We start from the raw sequence: 17,971 nt of genomic DNA, 5'->3' as shown, positions 1-17,971 counted from the left end.
TTTTAATGTGGTACCACCAAGTATTTACAGTCCCTTCAGACTACCTGCCTACTTATTCTGTTTCCCTGATCTATGACAAGATAGCAATATTTCTGTCCCTGAATTTTAACAAAATTCTCACAAAACAAATACAATCAAGTCCCTGATCTAAAACAGAAAAAAGTAGATTCACCCTACCTGAACCTCAGCGATTGGTCACTCACTGTTCAAACGGAACCCACCTTCAGTCGTAGATCAGAAAAGTGGCTGGCCTCTTTTGCACGACAGTTCAGTCGGAGGTCTTTCAATGAAGAAGATCCGATGTGGTATCTTCCCTGTGCAGTTTCATGCCACCTAGCCCATCTGATCCCAGGCTAAATGAGGGTTTCCGGCTTGAAGGACCAAAAAATGTAAAAAAAAAATACTTCAAAAGACCAAAAGCATATGGTTCAGTTCAGGTATCTTTATTATTGTGCAAGGAGACAAAAAATGCAGTTACAGAGTTTGTCTGACTAAATCAGGAAGTGTCACAATTGTTATACCTTTCTTTCAAGACATTGCCCACTACGACTGACGTAGTAGATCACCAGTTCACAATTCTATTACTTTACAGATGTTTCTCAGATTTCTAGCTGACTCTTCAAAGTTTTAAAAAAAAATTTTTTAGTAAACAGGATGGCCTTGACGACCACCGGTCAATTATAACTTTCTTGCTATGTGATGTTACAAGTCTATGTACTATGGCCAATTCAAGCACAATGCAAGTACAGATTTCTGAAGCAGTTCCTTGTTTATAGTATCTAACTTTCTTGCAGCTTGTGCACTTTTTCATTAGCACGAACAGAGCTTATTGTCCATAATGAATGGATCTACAGAAATTATTATTATTCTCTATTTAATTTCCTGACCTAGCAGAAAATCACCTGCTTTCCAGTACATTTCCAAGGCATAAACATGTATTTTGCTGTGCTAGCAAACTAGGTCAGAGTGCATCTTGCAGTGTCAGAAAGCACAATTTCAGAAAAGCATGTTTTCAGTTTTAAATAGAACTAATGCTGCATATAGAATAAAAACGTGTTAATCTTCCCTTATTTAAAATAAGCATTGCACACATATGTTAATACATATTTTTATAACAACTAGACATTCAATGACTGGAATTATACATCTCATAATTTTTGACCAATTCCTCTTAACTCTTTTTGATAATCTGTTTACATTTTAATCCCCTGATTTCTTAATATACAGGTTAATTCTTTACCGATATTAAATGAATATAAGATGCAACAGTTTACTTTTTACCATGTTGCTGCATGACTGAAGCACAATGTCTGTTCATCTGAATTTAACTGTCAAAAAGATAACCCCTGATATTTAATGGAACTTAACTAAAGATATTCTGAATAACATACATTCAGTTTAATTAAGTATACAACAAAATGCCTCACTCTCAAGTACTTTAGATTAAAATCAAGATGCCTTCTAACCTAATATTCTAATACTACATTTTACCTAGCAAATCTCACAACATTTTCCATTTTTTGAATATGTATTCTCCACTGAGAAAATATAAGGTACAGTATTCCCCATTAGGTAACTACCTTCTTTCTAATGGTAACCATGCTGGCTAGTTTTGTTGTATATCTTATCTGTGCTGTTCATACCACCAGAACCGTACTGCATATACATATATTTTAAGATTCATTTGCCAACAGGAACACACAATAATTTTGGATACATTATTATTTAATCATAAATGAGAATATCTGTGGAGCATGATTTATCTTATGTGAGAGAAGAACCATTATGCATTAAGGAATATGTGTAGGTAGTCTAGCAGGTTGTCCACCTCCTTTGATACTAAGATTAGAAAGCTGTGGTTTTGTCCATGCATCAAGTGCTTGGACACATTCCAGTACTGACACTGCAGTGCTGTACTTCAGATGAAAAGCTAAACCAAATTCCCATCTGTCTGCGCTTGTACTAGCTTACTAGAAGTTAAGGATCACAGGAGGTTATCAACGAAGAGTGGGGTTCTTTTATTGTGATTACAAAATAATGTATGGAAGGAAAAAAATGATGACAAATTTAAGTGGACTTTCCTACTGTGACATATTTCATTATGCGGACACACTTTTCCTCACCTTTGCCTTTAAATGGAACATACACCGAAACAATAATTTTCCATGCCATAATTTTGGATAAAACATAAACATTTATGCCCATTGCTAGTCCAGAAAGTGAAAACAAATCCATATTTCTAGCTGATGGTCCATAAGATCCTTAAAATACATACTCTATTTAAACAAATGCATACTTTATTCAAAAATTAAAAAGACCCCAAATTTTGTCCCTTCAATATCTACACAAAACATTTCATTTTGTTTATTTTGATTTATGCACCTTTTGCCATTTAGCAGGTAGGTTAAAATGGCCGTACCACAAAGCCCTACTCTGAGATTCATTAACAATCATGTAGATGCCACTCTATGCCTACACGATGTAAGCATGTTAGCATGAAGAGCAGCAGTGCCAATCAAATATTTATGCTGCTCATCACACCTACACAGTTACAAGTACCTTTCTGTGGCCAGCAGTAGTGTTTGTGGCCTTGGAAACATGCTTGCAAGCATGAGCAGGTAAGCAAAATGGATCACATAAAGGCAATGCTCAGATATGAGCATGTGCTGTAGCCCAGACATATAAACAGCAAGTACAGGGAAGGAATGCAAAATGAGGGGAAGTGAAATGGGGGAACTGTTGCACAAAATGTATTATAATGATCTAGTAATGTTGGATTGGGGAAATGTTAAAGTGTGCTCATATCGCACGGGCAAATGTGAGGAAAGTATATAGAAAGCATTTCTGACATAAAACCTGCATTACTGATGTAATGATAATTAATGTGAATGTCAATCCTGCAATTACTCATGTAAATAATAATGGACATGCTGATAAAGGATGTGCTAGGGACATAAAGCTGCAGTGTAACAAAGGGCAGTGTAAATGTGATATACATGTTAATTACATGCTGACGAGATAAAGTTACCAAACACAGAAGATGCATTATGGGATGAATATATAAAATGCAGTTATTGCATATAAGGATATTTATACATTGAATTGATGTATATAAGCTGACAGCACTATGGTGTTATCCATCTCTGTATTTATATACAACAACAAAAGGACCTCATAGACAGCTATAATGTCATGTAACTCATAAATGGACATGTTTATGCAAATAAATGAAAGTGGCACCAATAGGAAAGGGGTTTATCACCTGTGAGCATGTAATAGACAAGCAAGTGTTGTATGATTATATAAATGTTACATCCCAATCTGATATCAAACAACATACATAAGTGGCAAATGACAAGAAATAGCAAATGGCATTTTAGGAGACCAGTTTCGCTATTGCTGATTTGCAAACATGTCAGACATAGCAATACTGGGCATGCTCACATGCAATTACAGGGCACAGAAACATAACAACAATTCAACAGTAGCAATACAATGGAAAGTGTTACAACAGAGGACAAACCACAGTTTCTGATGGTCTGGCAGCATACCATACAGCAAGAAACTTTTATGGAATCACACATCTGCTATTAAGCTGTACATTGACACAGTAACAATTTCAGTATTACACACTTGTTTGAAGGAAGGCATACCATACAGAGCATAATTATCTCATGAATGGGCAATGCATATGAGGAAGGAATGACTTAAGAAACATTTGCATCATGTCATTTTGGAACACACACCCAAACAGATATCAGAGAGGGAGAGAGAGAGAGAGAGAGAGAGAGAGAGAGATAAATACTTAACAATTGTGGGCACCACAGAACAGCCTCAAAGGGCATACAGCACTGTTACACCATATAAGGTGTATTGATGACCTAACTGGAATGAAAATGCCTGAAAAAAATGCCCTTTGAGTGTATGTAAGTCGCTGCTGCCTGACAAACAGATGTTACCAGATTAAACACCTGCCTATTACACAAGGGTGTCTCCAGACTCCTGTATTGATAGGATGTGCTACATCAGATAGCAATGGAGGTTGTTACAAATACCTGAACTGAATGTGTGTTAACACAAGAGGCATGAATATTGTATTTATTTATTTATTGACATTTGTTGATCTGGGAAAGTCCACTGGGTCAGAATCCCATTTTCAGTAAAGGCCTGGGGAAAAAAGCTCTACAATGAGTAAAATAGCAACATTAGATTACAGTAGATAGGTAATTATACAATTTTAGAAAGAAATACTTTAAACTATATATAAAAAAATAACAATTATCGCATCATAGCAAACATTTTTACAAATCCTGTAGCACCTTCTATTTAACACAGACGTGAAGTTAAAGACATTTTGTAGAAAGAAGAAATTATATTTAATTCAATTTGACTACATTGCATTAAAAACTGAAATATACACTAGAACCCACTCACTATATTTTTTTCATCAGGCAATGAGTTAGGGAGAAATAGAAGATGGATTGGTCCATACCTCTCAGCTGTACAGATTTGTGCAGAATGTCCAGATTTTTGCCTTACATATTTGGCCCGTTTTTCATAAATTTGTAATTTTCTGGCAAATTAGTGGCAAATCATTAAAGACTAAAGTTAGAAAATTATGACAGGCATTTCAGCTTCAAACGTCATGCACTTCAGAAAATTCATGTCTATGCAAAACCTGTTATTGTATCAACTTTCTAAGTTTGTAAGGGCAATGTTTAAAAATTGTCCCTATTGTTGGGCCTTTGTCCCACTTTTATTTATGCCTTTGTCTAGATTTCTTGCTGTAAGAGGTTGAGAGGTATGGATTGGTCATTAGCGATTGGTTATTGCTTTGGGTAGAGGAGTACTAAGGAGAAGATTATGTGAGTCTGGTATTAAGGGAACAAGGACATGTGGGGGTGTTAAGATTGTAGCATTTTAGTGAGGACTTAAAAGCATTAAGGGAATCTAACAAAGTAATAGATGTCGGTAGAGCATTCCATAATTTAGCTATGGAATAGGAGCATAGGCTTTGTCCTACTGTTTTGTTTGGTTTTGATATGATCAGAAGTTGTTTATTTGTGGAGTGTAGACTTCTAGAGGGGGTTAGGGTTGAAAGGCTGAAAGTAGAGCAAGGTGTTTCTCTGGGTTATATACTAGCTTGTGAGCCCAAGTTAGCTGGATGTAACTGAGGTATTGGGAGAATTCATACCAATTAAGCATTTTGATAGCTTCGCAATGATGGGTATGGTGTTGCAAGCTGGAGGCAATTTTTGCAATTTTGTAGTGGCAGCATTCTAGTTTATTAAAGAGGGAGGAGTGAAGGTTTGTAAAGATGAGAGTACTGTAAAAGAGGGAGGGAAGTAGTAAAGAATTGGCCAGCCTGATTTTTGTGGGTCTATCCATGTACTTTTGATGCTTGTAGAGTTTACCTAGTTTAAAGTGAGTTATTTTTATAGTGTTAAGAATGTGTTGCTCATAGGAGAGTTTATTATCTATCATTATATCAAGTAGTTTTGCAGAGTGAACAACCTGAGTTTCCGTTTTATCTTGGGAGTAAATTTTAAAGTCTTGTGGGGTTGGTTTGGTGGAGAAAATAAGTAGTTTAGCTTTTTTTACATTTATAAATAATAGAGAATCATTAAGCCAGGTTTCTATGGATTTGAATACTTTTTGGGTTATTTTTAGGAGGTCTTGAAAGTTGTTGGAGGAGGATGTGATTGTGGAGTCATCCACATATTGGACAAGTGTGGTTTGAGGTGACATTAAATGTGAATTGTTTATGAAAATATTAAAGAGCAGGGGTCCAAGGATGGACCCTTGGAGTACTCCTATTTTATTTAGCAGATAGGTAGATTGTTTGATTTGCTATTTCACTGATTGTTGTCTGTTGTGTAAGTAGTTAGCAAATCAAGACAGCATTATGTAGGGTGCAGCCTATTTCTGACAGCTGTTGAAGTAGTTTGGTATGTGACACTGTGTCGAATGCCTTGGATAAGTCCAACTGGACTACTGACATTATTAGACCTGCATCTAAAGCCTTGTTAATGGTGTCTGTGAAGAAGAGGAGGGCAGAGGTGGTGCTATGAAATGGACAAAAAAACATGTTGTGTTGGAGTGAGGAGGTTGTTGTCTATGAAGTGGTTGAGTAGTTGACTATGTATACACTTTTCTGATATTTTGGAGAGAGGAAAAAGAATAGAGATTGGTCTATAGTTAGTAAGGTCATTTGTATTACCACCTTTATAGAGTGGAGTTATAATGGAATCTTTCCACATTTGTGGGATGGTTCCTTCAGAGATGGATCGTATTATTAGAATACTGATAGGGTATGCTATTGCGTCAGCTGCAATTTTCAAGTATTCTGGGAGGAGGAACAGGGTTTCGGTTTTTTGAAAAGTTTTAGAATTAGAGGTGGGAACAGGTTTTAGGGAGAAACTGTGGGTTTCTGGGATTGCTTTAGTGGCAGTTTCATGGGACACGAGATGATTGGAAGAAATTTGTATGGTTGCTTGCCTTATGTTTGTTATTGGTGGTGTATGGATTTTAGTTTGTATGAGGTTCAGGAATGAGTTTAAGGAAGGTATCAATAAAGTGGGATTTGAAAGTATGGGCTATATATTTCAGGGACATGTCAGGGGATGGAGATGGATTTTGAGTGGTTCTGGGATTGAGGAGAGAGGATACAGATTTCCAAAAATTCTTGGTGTTGTTTTTATGGATGGATAGCTGTTTTGAGAAATATTTTTTTGCCCTTGATGACTAGTTTTTGGCTTGGTTCCTGAGTTGTTTAAAGTTAGATTAATTTATCAGTCTCCTGTTACTGTGTCAGACTTTCCAGACTCTTTCCCTAGCTAAAAGTAGTAGATTTAGTTAACCATGGAGCATGACTAATTTTGTTTCTTTGTTCATGTAGGGGCATGAGAGTTAAGGGTATCTAGAAAGATTTTGTTAAAATACTTAACAGCTTCATCTAGTTGTAGAGAATGTAGAGGGCTCCAGTTATTGGCTTTTAGAATGGTGTTAAATGCTGATGGGTTGAACTTAGTGAGGTTTCTGGTTGTTTTGTAGATATGAGGTTTTGGTACCTGGGATTGGGTTTTATACATGAAAGCAGGTAGATGATCACTCAGGGAATCGGGGAGGGAGCTTGAGTTAGTGAATTTGTGTGGATGTGATACAAGGATTCAATCAAGGGTTATTTATTTAGTACTCTGGTAGGGCATGTGATAAGTTGTATGTATTTGTTGAGATTAATGCTATTTTTGGGGAGTTTAATTCTAGGTTTTTCCAATTTATGTTTGTATCCTCTAGTGTTATAGTTCTGGAGGCTATATTGTCTGGTGTCCAGGAGAGGAAGTCTTCAAGGGTGGGGATATTTTGCCCTGGTGGAATATATATATATATATATATATATATATATATATATATATATATATATATATATATACATGTGTGTGCGTGTGTGTATGAAAGTGATGCGAATCTGTCTACTGTCATTTATTTGTAGTACTGCTATGACTGTTTCCAGATTGTTAAAGGATGATGTGTGTGTGTGTGTGTGTGTGTGTGTGTGTGTGTGTGTGTGTGTGTATATATATATATATATATATATATATATATATATATATATATATATATATAAACAATCTGATTTAATATAATGTTGGAAAGGATCTACACATGTTACTGTCAACACAACACTGAGCATTACAATATGCTTACTTCTTCTTTGATAAGGAAGCTGTTTCCAACATGTAGGACACACACTGTCCCACAATTGAATACCAGTCTATCTGTGTAAGTATGCTATAAAAGCCAATACTCAGTGCACATGCCACAGGAGCACTCACAGGATGACATCCCCCAAATAAACATTTCAATGCTATGCAATCACAACCTGTGATAACATGTCATTGCACATCATAAAAATAGATATAAATAACTAGACATAATGGTTTTACATTATTATAACATTGCCCCTGTCAGGATCTGAACAGCAAACCATGTGATTCTACCGACTAAAGACATGGGGATGATCCAGAAGCATCACAGTGGAAGCATTGCAACTACTATGACAATCCACCTATGGTAAATTATTACATCAGATGTATGTGTGTGTTAAACAACCTCTGAGAGGAAAGGGATCACTGAGGACTCTCACACTGTAAATGGATCATTACAACTGTGGTGCATGTTATTCTTGCATTACAGTATAAGGCACAACAATGTTAAAGACACTGAACGTGGAAGTTGAAGACGTGAGCATTTGATAGCAGACAATACATAGATATTTGACAGGCTAGATGCACCATGGTAGAAATGTCAGTACAACTGTAACATATGTGGTTATTTGAAGCCATTACATTGTGTTTCTTCTGCAAAGGATATGTGCCCTTTGATTGCTGTAGTATGTCAACAAAAGAGAGTGTGCTGTCTTATTCCATCATGCCAGGGGATAACACTTCTTACATATGTTATGGAAGGAACATGAAAGGAAATGTTATCATTACTCTGACTAAAAGCATTGTTATGTGACAGATTGTCCTACCTTTTAGCAAGAGGGAAGACATCTACATGTGAACAAAGCAAATGTGCTTGACAACAGTGTTAGTGCCATGTACACTCACACTAACACAGACACAATATAGTCAGAGCAGTGCTTTGATGGATTTAAAATAACTACAAGATTACAAGCTAAACATCATTGTCTGAATCACAAGTGCCACACAGTCATGTTGAGGTACACCTAATGCAGTGCACAGTTAAAGGGATCACATCAATACTGTTTATAAGCTGGATGTTTATGCTAAAAAGTGCCTGAAGTGCACAGTGACACTGTATAGCTACACAGCATATGCTTTTTTGCAGACTAGTATACTGCGTATGAGGGTGAAAGACACACTCACAGCTGTGCTCAAACATCCTAATATGTAGTTATGCAATGTACAAAGGACACTATCAAAATGAAAGAATGCACGCTCCAAATGTGACATGCTGCAGGTATATTAGCAGTGTGTAATCATTGTGTGAACAAAAAGTTATTTTCTCTGGGGATGCAAAGATTTGCTAGTGTCACAGACTGCCACTGTAATTCATTCTCATAATTATAAATGTACATAAATGTGACTGCAAGCTGACCAATGGTATATGACAGTAACAGCTGTCATATTATTGAAGCAGTGATGGAATCAAAACAACTAACTATCCACTTACACCATTTATACAGCACATTATCAGCAGCCAGGGCCACAGGAGAATGATGAATACAATTGAAACACACAGCATCAATGAAGGGATGACATCAGCAGTATATTGCCATGGTAATGTATCTCATAACATTATTTTTACAGCCAGTCAGGACTTGTAAAAGTTGCAACTACAAATGTGTATAAGACAATCCAGACTTCATTGGCAGTCATACGTGTAGAAGTTAAGCACTGCTGTATTTGAACATCCTACCTATCTAGTTACACTTTATAGAGAATAGTATCAGACATGCAAGCACTGCAGGAGAAGTCTGACATTTAAATAGCTTCAGTTCACTTGCAAAACATTGATTTCATCAGTGCTTTGAACTGGGAGAGTAGGCAGACAATATAATGTAATTGTTTGCTGGTACTGATGCCACATAAAACACCTGTCACTGAAGAATGAAAACATCCTCCACTACCCCATTAAACAAATGTTTGCATCACTTTCCCTATAAAAAACTTTTAATGGATATTCTTCAACCCATTACACTGCTATTTGAATCATTAATGTGTGGACATAGTATTACAAAAAAGCAAAGTTTGCCTTATGTAATGCATTGAAAACTGTAATCATTACAGAATAAACAGTATGCGTCTCTACACCCATATGCTGCAACAAAATTGTGGATTTGAAAAATGGCTTAGGGAGTGGTGTAGTTATCTATGATTTTAAAATAGTTATCCAGAATACGGGGTGATTGAGCACATTATCACCTGACTGTAAACACCCCCCCCCCCCACACACACACACATGTACACACACTTTTTCCATGGTGAGTATTGAAACTCCTACTTATCAAGTTACATAATCTAAAGGACACTGTGCTAGTCACAAGCACCACAGGATAAGTCTGAGTTTTAAGTGGAGAGAGTGTACTTTTGTTGTCATGATGACCTTATCAGTGTGTCATACAGGATATTTTCATAAAAGTTGGTGTAAGGGAGCTATGTGCACATTTAAATGCATTTTTAGAGGATATGGAGACAGCAACAAGCATTTCACACACACACATGCACACACGCACACACACGCACACACACGCACACATGCACACACACACACACACACACACACAAGCACACACACGTGCATGCACAAGCAAACACACACGTGCGCGCACACACACACACACACACACACACACACACACACACACACACACACACACACACACACACACACATCATCCATGATGGGTATCGAACCTCCTACCTACCTAGCTACACAATCTATAGAGCACTGTACCTGTTGCAAGTATTGCAGAAGCTGTCTGATTCTTAGGGGCAGAGATTGCACTTTTGTCAGGATGACCTCATCAGTGTGATTGTCTTACACAATGTTTCTGTATAAATTTGGATAAAGGGGCTGCATGCACATTTGAATGCATTCTCTTTGGGAGGTCGTGGCAACAGCAACAAACATTACACACACATGCACACAGGTTTTCTATGGTGGATGTTGAACTTCCTACCTATCTTTGTAATCTAGGGAGCATTGTATTACTCACAAGCACAACAGGAAAAATCTGACTCTTGAAAGCAGAGAGTGTACTTTTGTCACAATGACCTCATGAGTATATTTCAGAGAAGATTATTCTTTAACAATTGTGATAACAAATCTATTAGAACAGTTAAATGTATTATTCTCAGGAGAAGTGAATACATCACTAAGTGATACACACATTTTTAAACATGCACACACACACACACACACACACACACACACACACACACACACACACACACACACACACACACACACACACACACACACAGTCACACATACACACACACACACACACACACACACACACACACACACACACACACACACACACACACATACATCTTTCATGATGGGCATTGAGCCTCATAGCTAAGTTACAAAATCTAGAGAGCTGTATTAGTTACAAGCACCACTGGAGAAGACAGACAATACCTATGTGAAACTGGGCATCAGAATATTTGTAGAAAGCAGTGCTTGGAAGAGCTGTTACTGTGCACCACAGTTTGTGCAACAAATGTATATATATGTGCACAGGACAATGCAATGCCACTATGATTGTCACATCTAAAGACATACTTTTATAATTACATGTAGATACTGTCCTTACTGGACAAATCATGTTCCACATAATGAGCTGACATTGTTGCACACAAGTGGATTATCAATCAGACATTGCTGTGACTTCATGTTGGGATGATTGCACACTTGTTTTGTCTCCTATTTGTTGCCTGGCAAGATAATTATGCAAGTCATACATAGGACAGTGCACAGCAGATTCACAGTGACGGATTTTGTGTAAAAAGTTTAACCAAGCTGATAACACAGTGCATGTGTAAGCACTGTATAGCAGACATATTACTTTGAATGAATGAAGGAAGTGAGCCAACATCATTCAGAAATTACAGCCATCTATTGACAACAGTAACAGGACAAATAAACGTGCAACAGAAAACTACAGTTCTTTGAATTTTTTTCTTTTTTTTTTTCTTCTACTCTTTGAGTTCAGCACTGCTAACTTGATTTCTGCTGCTGATTGCAAAAGGTTAGCAAATGCATAATTGTGTCTTGAAGTGTTGAACTCACAGTGATAATTAGCAGTACTTGCCCTGTGCCAATTTCCACAGAAAGATGTGTATGAGAGATGGTTCACAATAGGTAGCATATACATTAATGAAGTGGCAGGATAATGATGTGTTAAGTAAAAGTTTAGCCATATTAGTCATAAAGAAACATAATGAAACATGTTTTCATTCATCTGTATTCAAACATTTTCAGCATGCCAGGAAAAACATTTATACTTGGGTATTATCTTAGCACAACATGTAGGAAGCTTTTTTCAGCAAATGTGAATGAATTAATTCATCTTTATTACCCTATTGACCACTGTAATCTGTACAGCCAAAGTATTTGTCTTGTTTAAAATTACATTAAACTGAATACAAATAACTTGGCACAGAGTGCAAAGTGAGACAGAGTAATGCAGACAAAGGCAATCATATCTGAAGATAATGCCATAAGCTGTGTACTTCCCTTTAGCCATCTTTGTTCATAGTTTCATATGAAGTTACTTGGATAATGGCCCTAAGACCTTTACAAGCCTATCTGTGTAAAAACCCATGTACCCTCATTAATCATAGTTAGATGGTCATTGTTAGCAGAGCAATTCTGTGATCAGCACCGACTACCCCTGTCCATAAGGGACACAGATGCCATCCCCCAGGGTGAATTTATGGTCACCCATCCAGTTGTTAAGGTTGCACTTAAATAGGGTCATTGAAGAACATGACTATCTCTGGGAGATACGTCTGTCTCTCCAAGATGATCTGTTAATGTCACAGGCTATGTTGAGATCCCTGGAGTGAATGACTCTTTTCCCATTTGATTTGTAGACGTGCAACATTTCCATTAGGGCAGAATCAGAGACTGCTCTGTAAGCCAGGCATAGGTTGCCTCTCAGCAGCCTTTATGATGCAGAGTACAGTGACAGGGCTTTCGGTCTATTCACGTAAGTCACATTTTGGAGGCTTTGGATTCTCTTGGTTAGAAACCCCTGTGGTCTCTCCAGTTGCTGCAGGTGTCTTGTAAGATACCTAGAGAAGGGAGCATTGTACTCAATTAATGGTCTAGTAAGGGATGAGTATAGTGGATTTATAACCTCCCTAGTCTTGGATGCATGATGTAGAAGGCTTTCCTTACCACTATGGACACATTGTGATCAAAGTTTAGATTGCTATCAACCTATGTTCCCAAGTCTTGCACCACTGGCTTTGAGTTTAGAGGGGTGCTATCTATATCATAATTAGCAGGGGCTACTTCTTTGCCAAAGGGGATAATAAGACTTTTTTTGCATTTATGTTTAGTTTGTGACTTTGGCACAAATCATTTGCATGACTCAACCCCTTCTGCAAACTTGGCAAGCCACATGCCATCTAATTACAACTGGATCTAAGAGAGATAGATTCCAAACAGTAGAGGGGCCAGCACAGATGCTTGTGGTTTCCCACTGATAACTGGTCTGCTGGTATAGGTGGACTCCCCAACTTTGACAGTGTGCATTCTGTTGGTGAGCCAGTTGGCTACTTATCTAGTGATGTATGAGTTAATCCCCACTTGGGAGCATTTCTCAATGTTTCCTGAGTGGGGCATTCTGTCAAAAGCCTTGGCTAAATCAAGATAGGTGGTATGAAGTACTTTGCCCTCATCTGGGGCACTGGTGGACATTCTCAAAGAAGTCCACCAGGTTTAGTAAGCAGGATCTACCCCTGACAAAACAAAACTGGGTCAGGTCGGGAGTCTGAAGGTTGTTTGTGTCCTTGTTGATAAGGTCCATGATGATTATTTTCATGGCCTTGCAGATAAAGCTGGTTAGGCTTGTTTGTCGATAGTTTCCTGGGTTGATTGAAAAACCCCTTTTTGCCAAGGGATTACTGTTGCTGTTCTCCATTCAGCCAGAACAATGCTAGTGCTCAGGCTATGGTTAAAGAAAGTGCCAAGTGGTTCATAGGTTCATAGGTTGGTACTAGGCTATCAGCCCTAGGGCCTATATAAGCCTAGCCATAACAATTCCCTGGCTATTTCTTCCCACATTATTTACTTTCCTGGACCCCTGTCTAGCAGGGTGACTGACATGATCCCTGGGGTGAATTTCCTTTCTCCCATCCAATCGTCAAGGTTCCTCTTGAAGAGGTCCAAAGAGGCACTCTGCTTGACATGTATGGGCAATCTGTTCCAGAGTCTGGGGAGTCTCTGAGTCAGGAACCTATCCCTCCAGCATGTTTTGTTTATTGTGATGACAAGGTTTAGATCCCTGGAGCCTGTAGCTCTGAGGGATTGGGATTTCTTTAAGTGTAGCATGTCCAACAGCTCTGGGTTTGACATGGCCTTGTATGTTAAGCAGAGATCGCCTCTGAGTAGACGATATGCGACAGAGTATAGCTTGAGTTTTTTAAGGCGGTCAGCGTAGGGCATCTGCTTTAGGCCTGTGAATCTTTTAGTGAGGTATTTCTGAGGCCTTTCCAGTTGCTGCAGATGTCTTGAGAGGTACATACCAAATGGGGTGTTGTATTCTATAATGAGTCTAATGAGGGATGAGTACAGTGGGACAATGACCTCCTTTTTTCTGGATGCAAAGCCCTTCGTGATGAGGTGTGCCACATAGAAGGATTTCCTGACTGTTGTGGCGATGTGGTTATCGAAGGTGAAACCACTGCCCACCTGTGTCCCTAAGTCTCTTATCACACTTTCTGTATTTAGTGTACTGCCACCTATATGGTAATTCATGGATACATGTTTTTTTCCCAAAGGGGATAACAATACATTTCTTGGCATTGAACTTGTGCCCATGGCTCTGGCACCAAGCATCTGTTTCTGTAAGGCCCTTTTGTAGAGTATCCACATCATTTGGGGATTCAATAATGGCTCCCAGTTTGCAGTCATCTGCAAACTTTGTTAGCCAGAGTCCCTTAATGTTGACCTGTACTTCAGAGAAGTAGATGCCAAACAAGAGCAGCCCCAGGACTGAACCCTGAGGTACTCCACTTGTCACTTGTCTGGTGCTGGATTTGGAGTCGGCTACGTTTACAGTGTGGGTTCTATCAGTAAGCCATTTAGCAACCCATTGGGTGACATAGGGATTAATGCCCAACTTAGTAAGTTTATCTATGATTCCAGAGTGGGGGATGGTGTCAAAGGCCTTGGCAAGGTCTAGATAGGCTGTGTGGACCACCTTACCCTGGTCCACGGCTCTGGAGACTGATTCAAAGAAGTCAATCAGGTTCAGGAGACAAGATCGGCCCTTCATAAACCCAAACTGGGTGGGGTCCAGTGTTTGAAGGTTGCCAATGTCTTTGTTTATAAGTTCCATGATAATACACTCCATGGCCTTGCAGATAAGGCTTGTCAGACTGATGGGATGGTAGTTTCCGGGATCCAAGGTGGATCCCCTCTTGTGGATTGGGATAACTGTAGCTCTGCACCACTCAGTGGGCACGAAACCTGAGGTGAGGCTATGATTAAACATGACACTTAGGTGAGGTGCCAGTTCATATTGTAGTTCATGTAGTACACAGCCCGGGATGTCATCTGGTCCCATGGATGCTGTATTCTTGGCTTTAGAGAGTGCGTTTTGTACCTGTGTGGCCGTTATTATTGGAATTTGGCAATCTTCCGGTATTGAGATGGGCCATTTAGGGGGTGAGACGGGGGTGAAGTTGGCAGTGAATCGATCTGCCAGGATATTGGCAATATCCTTCGGATCAGTATATTTAATGCCATTCTGTTTTAGTTCAGAGCAGATCTGAGCATTGCCATTTAGATTCTTGTCATAGTGATAGAATGCTTTGTGGTTGTCTTTGGAATCTTTGGCAATTTTATTTTTGTAACTAGCTTTGGAGGATTTTATGAGGCATCTCAGTTTCTTACTGAGGCTAGTAAGGGAGTTTTTTGCATCCTGGGATTTTCCTCTTTTCTGCAAAAGTTTCTTCCTTTTCTTGTAAAGTTTGTTTATGGCAGGGGACCACCAGATTGGCTTCCTTTTTTTGGATGAGAGCATTTTGGTTCTATTTGGGATGGCATGATTCATGCATGAGTGGATGTGCTCGTACAGTGCCTTATTGTAGGATTCAGCAGTTGAACTTTCAGTTCCCGTCTGCATGGGTGTCATGAAGTTTGTCACTTCTGACTTGAGTAGCATGAAGTTGGCTTTGGAGAAGTTTTTTATGGTGGTTTCTTTACTGGGGAGCTGGGGGTGGGATGTGGATGTTAAGGGTGATTAGCTTATGGTCAGACCTGACTAACGAGGGGGTGACCATAGGTATAGAGCATTGATTTCCCATGTTGGTAATGACCAGGTCTAGGATATTGGAGCCCCTGGTGGGACTATGGATTAGTTGATCCAGGGCGTTGGAATTTATGAATTCCAAGAACTGTTGCGCAAAGGTGTTGGGACATGAGTAGTTTTCCCAGTTAATGGCAGGATAGTTAAAATCACCCAGTATTAGGGTGTTTGGTTCTATCTTAATATTTTCCAGTATGTTTAGAAAGGTGTAGTGAGAATCTTGGGGTATGGTGGGGGATCTGTAGCAAGCTACAATTTGGATTGCAGTCTTACCTAGTGTTAGTTGCACTTGGAGAATTTCAGACACATTGTGTTGGCCAACTAGCCTGGTGGTGTGAAAATCCTTGGTGAATATTGACACTCCTCCACCTTTAATGTTTCGGTCTTGGTTTGGTGGCCGAAAAGTGTGGTAAGAGTTGTAGCCTGGTATTGCAAGGGTGCTCTCTGGAGCCTTAAACCAGGTCTCAGTTACTGCACAGATATCAATGTTCTCCATTTTTAGGAGTGACTCGAGAGAGTGCATTTTGAGGTTTAGACTTCTAGCATTGAGTAGCATTACCTTCAGATTTTGCATGCTTGTACCTGTTACGGTGGTGGTTTTGTCCTTTGAAGTTTGCCTAAAAAAGGCACTATAGGGGTGGCAAGAGCCTTAGCCAGTAACCTGAATCCCAAGGGTGACAGGTGCAGACTATCTCTGGCAAAGCATCGTGGTCTGTCAATCATGTCATCCCAGGCAGACAGATACTGGATCCCCTTTGAATGACACCATAAGCTTAGCCAATTGTTGAAGTCAATCATTTTATCCTTATATTGTGGTATCATTCTGGGTGAAGGCAGGATGCTACTCAGGGCTAGGGTCATACCTGCCTGGGCCACATGATCCGAGAGCTCTTCCATGTCTCTTTTCATGTAGTCCAGGGAGGTACGTCTCAAGTCATTCACTCCAACATGGACAATGACAGAGTCATATTTGTACTTGTTGTGGAGTGACTTGAGTGCATGCATTATGTGGTGGATCCTGGCACCCAACAGGCAGCTGACTGTAATTTTCTCCTTATTCAACCTGGTGAGAGGGACATCAGTGTGCTGGACTATAGAGTCACCTATGACTAAAGTGTTAGGTACATTGTCTTGCCTTAGGGGCTGTTGCTGTGTGGCACACTGGTGTTGTGAACTATGTGACACATTGGTTGTGATTGGTGTTTGTTTGCGTTTCAGCTTCAGAGGTCTTTGTTGCTTGGGCAGGTTACAGTTAAGGGCCTCTGCATATGTGGATTTAGTGTTGCTATATGTGGGTGTTGGTGGTGCGGGTTTAGAAGGGCTATGTGTTGCTTGAGGTGTAGTGTGGGTGTTAACCTTCTCCTCTTGACTGTTTAGCACAATCTTGGGTGGAGAGAGCTTTGCTTCCATTTTGGCTATGTAAGTGCAAGTCTCACAGGTTGTAGTGTTGGGTGGTAGGAGGAGAGGGTTGTCTGTGTACATGAGGCAATTGCTGCATTGCCCCAGTATGCCCAGATTCACCAGGTGGACAGGAGAAATCACCGGAAGCTGACCCTTGGACATGCCTGGTTTGGGACTTTTCTTTTTTTCTTTGTAAAGTATAGGAACTGTTTCCTTAGCAAGGTACTTTGCAATTATAGGCTGTTTAGTGCCTACTATTAATTTCTCCTTGTTAACAAGGAGAGTTCAGTGTTTGTATGAGTTTAAGGCTTCCTAGTGCTTTCCAGCAGGTATTAGAGAAAGTGCTAGTCACAGGGATGCTTAAAGGTAAGATTGAAAAGAATGCACTCTGCTTCGTCTTGTTTTAGATTGTTTAGTAAGCAACCTGGGATGTTATTTGGTTCCATAGTGGCCATGATTTTGGCCTTGGAGAGTGCTTGTATGACCTGTTCT

This window comes from Protopterus annectens, chromosome 3.part1 (genome assembly GCF_019279795.1).
Source record: "Protopterus annectens isolate FY-2018-M chromosome 3.part1, PAN1.0, whole genome shotgun sequence".
Lineage (NCBI taxonomy): Eukaryota > Metazoa > Chordata > Ceratodontiformes > Protopteridae > Protopterus > Protopterus annectens.
This window is presented reverse-complemented; position numbering follows the sequence as displayed.